Raw genomic sequence first — 6,366 nt, 5'->3', positions numbered from 1 at the left:
GTCAAGAAGGCATTTGGCTTCCACGTCCATAGAAACCCCAGTTCAGGACTCGAACACTGCTTACATTTTAAGTATCAGCTTAAGTCCCATTGATCTGAATCATACTTGAGCACATACGTAAGTGCTGTCCTGAACAGAGGCACACACTTCCTCTGTTATAAGGTTACAGTACAGTACATTGTTATATAAGGTGCCCATTCACTTTAGTTTACAGGGATCTAACTTACTATGGAGGAAGGCTGGGATGAGTCTTCTATTAAAGCAGTACACTACACACTACTGTCAAAGGCAGAAAACTGGACAAAATTTAATGGTAATATAGAACATCCTACTATATGCTTTTTATAATCAACCCACAAAAATGCTTCTTTTATTCAGCTTTAAGCCTTACAAGAACCACCACCGATTCCACTACTCTTTCTGTAAAAATTAAAGACTCACATCCCAATTATCAGTCAGATGTGATTTAAAGACCAGAAAGGACAAACCATAAAGTCAGATTTTCAGGATTTATAGTAGAAACTCAGTCTTCCCCACACTGACATTCAGATTATTGGCCAATAGCCGATTATATAGTGAAAGCCAAAACTATAATATGCTATTATCTAAACCTCGCTGTCTAAATGCAGTCTCTTTTAGTAAAGGAATTAGGTGGATTAACCCTGGGTTCTCCCCATGGAATTCTCTCTAGTCACATCTGACAGCTCTTCCAAGAAAGAAATATGAAAACCACCCCATAAAACATTATAGAAGTTCATCATTATTAGACACTTTATTGCTTGTACTGTTATCAAAATGCCATATTTAAAACAACACAGAATTAACAATTGTAATCTTAATCAGTACTGGCCACCCAACAGGCTGCTGGTAAAAGCTGATAAAATATTTGAGGAGAAAAGACCATGCTACACAATGGCTTTTACACAAGCTGGCTAAAGAGCTACCTGAGTTATGACTGAAACCAGCCAAAATAGTCACCCAAGTCTGTGAAATGAATATATATCAATGTTGTGACTTAATGAACATTCTCTCTCTCTCTTCCTTTGGCCTGCTGTGACTTTTTGAACCTTTAGATGAAGGGGATGAAATGCACATTGGCTTAAAGGGGGTGGGACAGGACAATGAGATGTAAGATGTCCCAGGAACCAATATCTAATAATCTCTTCTTTTTTTTTTTAATTTGTCCATATTCTGATAATGGGGAACATTCTTGTTCTGTTTAGGACTTTTTTTTACTCTAACTAAGGAAACAGCATGGAGTAAACAGTAAGCTACATAAGCAACTAGGAAGCAGCAGCAGCAGCAACCCATTTTGCTTGTCTTGCATCTTGCTTTTGTGGGGTGTCAACAATGACAATATGCTGACTTAGGACAGGGTTGGGTTTTTTTATGAATCCTTCAATATATACAAAATATTTGGCAGCTGTTAACTCACATCCCCACTCTTGCCTTCTTCCTGAAAATCTAGCACAAGCCAGCATAATTAAGTTGCTGTCTTGCTCATGTTTTCCATTTTAGTGCTGCCCTACTGCTGAATAGTTCACAGAAAGAAGGTGCCCTCATTGTTGCTTATTGGTGAAGACAGGCAGCAACGCTGCTCTCAGATATAGTCCCATTATGCCACAATTATCGAGTCGTGCCTTAAAGGCACAAAGCTACTCACAACTTCTTCCTTCTTGATTATTTCCCCTAAAGGCAACCAGTTCAGAGTATACCCCCTATGAACTGGAACACTGACATCTTCAAAACATTTCTGGGCAGCATAATTCCACTCCTCCTGAAGGTCAGTACCCTTAGGAACTAAGTGACTATGATTAAGCTACTACCACAGCAAAAAATTAAGCATTTCATTTTTACATATTTTGATTAATCATATGCTTCATTAAAGCCTTCACCACCATTTAACAACACAATGTATAATGTGTAGCTACAAACACCAAGGACATATTGTTTCCCCAAATAAAAATTGTACCAGAGACAATTCAGCACCAGCTCCTTTAACAACCCCTCTGCCCCAGTTCCCCAGAGCTAGAAGAGTGGAAAAAAATAAAACCTGGAGTTTTTACAAGAGGACATCAAATTAAACCATAATTGGGGTTACTGTGGCAATGAGAATCTATCTTCCTCGTGCCCCACTGGCACCCCCCTTTCAGTACCTTGACTGTAAAATCTTACAACAGATTTGGAAAGAAAAGAATTTGGAAAAAAAAACAGATTTTTAACTCCATTCTAAGTTTGCAGGAAGCAGTTTTGCATTAAGCGCACCAGACTAGGGGCTTGTAAAAATGAACCTTTTGAACCATCACCAGAAAGAAAAGAAGACGACATTCATTGTGCAGAACCAGTTTGCCTACCTGTAAACTAATGGAAAGAGACAGTAGGTCCTCACCAGCTGTGGTAATCTCCCAGGGTTTACTGAGTCTTGCTATGGGAATTCACAACAGAAAAGCCCATTTCAGTTACAAAACAGCCTCACAAATGGGCATAGCATTCTGCAGTCCTAGGGGAATCATACAATTTTACTATGGCTCCAAACGCAACAACTGCAGAATTTCCCCCTCAGGACTAATCTACCTCTTCAGACCTCTGGTTGTATGCCAAGCAGTTAGGTTCAAGCTAGTCTTTCCTGTATTCTAGCAGTCTGCTTCAGTTCTTGTTCCCCACCACCCTTGCACACCTGTGGCAGCTGAAGTTGGGAATTAACTTGTATACTGGCAATTACACAGGAACCATGCTCCTGGTCTCATTCTCCTTAGAACTCCTCCAGGCCTCTCCCACTCCCAACTGCTTTAAGGACTGAGTCCAAGAGTTACTGTCCTTTTCTTGCCAGTTCTCATTAACTTAGAACCTCTGGCAAGATTCAGTAGTTGCTGTCTCTTCTGCTTCTGCAAGCCTAGAGCATTCGCTCCGAGCAATGCACCTGAGGAACCTTTATAATAGGCCTAACAGTTTCCTGCAATGTCAATGCTTTTGTTAACAAAATGACCAATCTCATTTGGCCACAGAACTTCCCTCAAGTGTGTTTATAAAGTCTTTCTAGTATACAAAGCAAGAAAGTGACATTATTGCATAACCACAGGTATTTATAATGAAGATTATTGCTGCAGTATAAAAAGCCCAACTAAGAAACATCACTATCCTCCTGCTCCTTGATGAGACTTTGAGAATAGGATACTGCTGGTTTCTTAGATTTTTTACAGTGTACATATCAATGTAAGTGTGGCAAGACTTACTAGAGATTAAATTTAAGGTAGTTTTAACTGATATGGGCAAATGCATTGAAGCCTATTTACCTCAGTGACCCCATCTCTTTCTAGCCAGCACTACTGAAACTACTGTTAAAGAGGGTTGGCCAAACTGCTGGTCACAAGCCATACGGCACTTTAACTATCAGTGTGTGGCTTGAATGGTCTTCTCCTGCCTCTCTGTTCTCAGCCTACCAGCCTGTTTGGGGAAGCTTGGAACATCAGCCCTGAAGCAGGGAAGAGTAACGCAGGGCTTCAGCTCCATGGGAGGCACCTGCTAGGGGCTCATGACTTCAGCCCTCCTACCACGAAAGCCCAGAGACCACCCAATCCTACAGGACAGAAGCCCTAGCCCACCCTGCCAGCTAAAGATCCAAGTCCTGGCAAGCATGCCCTGGCTCTCAAACTTCTAGTTTGTCACATGCAGCTCAGAGGGTCAGTAAGCCTGGGCACCCTTGGGCTAAGGTGCCCCAAGTAACAGCTGCACAATTGAGATACAGACAGGCTGGCTGAAGGGAGAGTCCTTGACTTTGGAACTTGCGTGCGACATTGGGTTCCTGCCAGAGGCAACTGTTGAGGGGGAGCCCAGAGGGCCACTGGCCAAGTGACCTACTCCCCAAGTCCAGGGAAGAGCAAGGATAATCCTCCTCCTCTTCCCTGGTTCTCAACCTCCACACCTCTTCCCTGCACTGAAACAGCCTGGGGACTATGTGGGGCTGGGGCCCAGCCGCTCTGCTCTCACAGACAATAGCTGTGGAAGCCGAGTAACGCAGCCCCAGCTCACACTGCTCCCCTGGCCATGTAGCTCTGCATCTCCCCAGTCCCCAGAGCAACAAGGCCAGAGGAACAGAACAAGGATACTCTGCTTTGCTCTGTTTTTCCTGCTGCTGCCAGTGAGGGTGGCTGCAGGGGAAGGCCTCTGCTGCAGGTGCTAGGCTCCTCCACTGCCCCACCTTAGCTCCTACCCCAGCTGCTGGCTGGTCCCTTGCCTCTCCCACCCACAGTTGGGGGCACATGATCCCTTGTGCTACCCCACCCCCACCAGTTGCCCCTGGTTCCTGAACCTCCATGTGGGGACTTTACAGGGCAGACTATTAGAACTTACCCATTTCATTAGTTTTTTTCCTGGGGAAGTAGGGAGTAAGAGGAGGCAGGTTACAACCAGAATCTCATTGTAGCCAGGAAGATGTCTATCAAAATGTATTATTTTGGCATAATACACACTGAATGTTTGAGACAAGTGCAAATGGAAAAGTAAATAAATAAAATGATCATGTGTGGGGTTCTAAAGTAAAGTCTGACTAAAACTAGGGCTCGTGTAAAAAAAGGAGCAATGAGGCAAGAGAGAAAAACACTCAAAGGATTCACTGCCTTCTTAGGGAAATGTGTGATTCTCCTCAGCTGTGAAATGTTACACATGTTGTAATAATTACTCACTCTAAAGTTGAAACGTTCCTTTATTCACATATCATGTAACAGCCTCACAGTTCTACAGATGCTTGGACCAAGAATCAAGGACTCTGATTTCACATCTTCCAATTACTTCTTCTCTGGCTTAATTTAGGTCTCTCTATGTATGGCTCCCCAACAGCAGAAAAGGGATATTATTTTCTTAGTCACAAGGTTATTGTGAGAATTTAGTTTTATATAGCACTTTGAAGATGGAAAAGTATGCTATGGATTACGACTTCTTGGAATATTACAGCTAATATGCTGCACCTGGAATAAAAAAAGTTGATTTTAAGAAAGTTTCCACTGGTTCAGAACACAGTGATTCTTACCACAGCCAAGTTCTTTTGAAACAGAGGCATTATCAACATCAGAGCAAGAGGTGTCTTACAGGAGACAGAGAAATTTTGATGCCACATTAGCATCCCCCAGCCTCTGATCCTGGGCTACTCTGGGAAGTAGCATAGCCCTTAAGGGTATGTCTATACTTATGGGAGGGTTCAACGTGCCACGATCGACCCTCTAGAGCTTCATTGTGTGGCATCTGTGAAATCAGTCTCTCTGGGCTCACCGTGTGGAGTAAGGGATATCAGCACAAGCCCAAAGAGCCCCAGTCTACAGAAGAGCAGGAAAATCAATCCTACGCTAATGGTGTAGCTAGGATTGAGTATCTGTGATCAACTTTGTTCCCTAGCATGGGCCAAGCCTAGCACACTTCTTCAGACCAACACAGCTACCCTCTCTATGGCTACGTCTACACGTGCCCCAAACTTCGAAATGGCCATGCAAATGGCCATTTCGAAGTTTACTAATGAAGCGCTGAAATGCATATTCAGCGCTTCATTAGCATGCGGGCGGCAGCCGCGCTTCGCAATTGACGCTCCTTGCCGCCGCGCGGCGCGTCCAGACGGGGCTCCTTTTCGAAAGGACGCCGCCTACTTCGAAGTCCCCTTATTCCCATGAGCTCATGGGAATAAGGGGACTTCGAAGTAGGCAGCATCCTTTCGAAAAGGAGCCCCGTCTGGACGCGCCGCGCGGCGGCAAGGAGCGTCAATTGCGAAGCGCGGCTGCCGCCCGCATGCTAATGAAGCGCTGAATATGCATTTCAGCGCTTCATTAGTAAACTTCGAAATGGCCATTTGCATGGCCATTTCGAAGTCTGGGGTACGTGTAGACACGGCCTATGACTGATACAGACTCACATGGCTACTTCTCTCAGAATTTTCCAGATCTGATGAAGTGGGTCTGTCCCACGAAAGCTCATCGCCTAATACAAATTTGTTAGTCTTTACAGTGCTACAGGACAGCTTTTTTGTTTTGTGTAGATGTCAAAATGTTCTCTTTTACAAATGGATGGATGAACTGATGTAACAGCACATACTGTAAAAGACATGCAAGAGCAAAGTCATTCATCAGACCATTTATTCACTCTGAAATTGAGTTCAACTTTGTTTTTAGATCACTTTATCAGTATTATGTCTTTTCTGTTTGACATGTTCCAGATACCAATAAATATGATCCATGAGATATTGAGAACTCCTAATGATAATGTTTGCAATAATTGCATTTTAACATTCAAAAATGCATTGTTGTAGTAGCTATGAAAGACTCTCTCTATCCCCCAACCCACCCCCCAACAATCATCAACCCAGGATAATTTGACATACTCCTT

This window comes from Carettochelys insculpta, chromosome 4 (genome assembly GCF_033958435.1).
Source record: "Carettochelys insculpta isolate YL-2023 chromosome 4, ASM3395843v1, whole genome shotgun sequence".
In the NCBI taxonomy this organism is placed as follows: domain Eukaryota; kingdom Metazoa; phylum Chordata; order Testudines; family Carettochelyidae; genus Carettochelys; species Carettochelys insculpta.
This window is presented reverse-complemented; position numbering follows the sequence as displayed.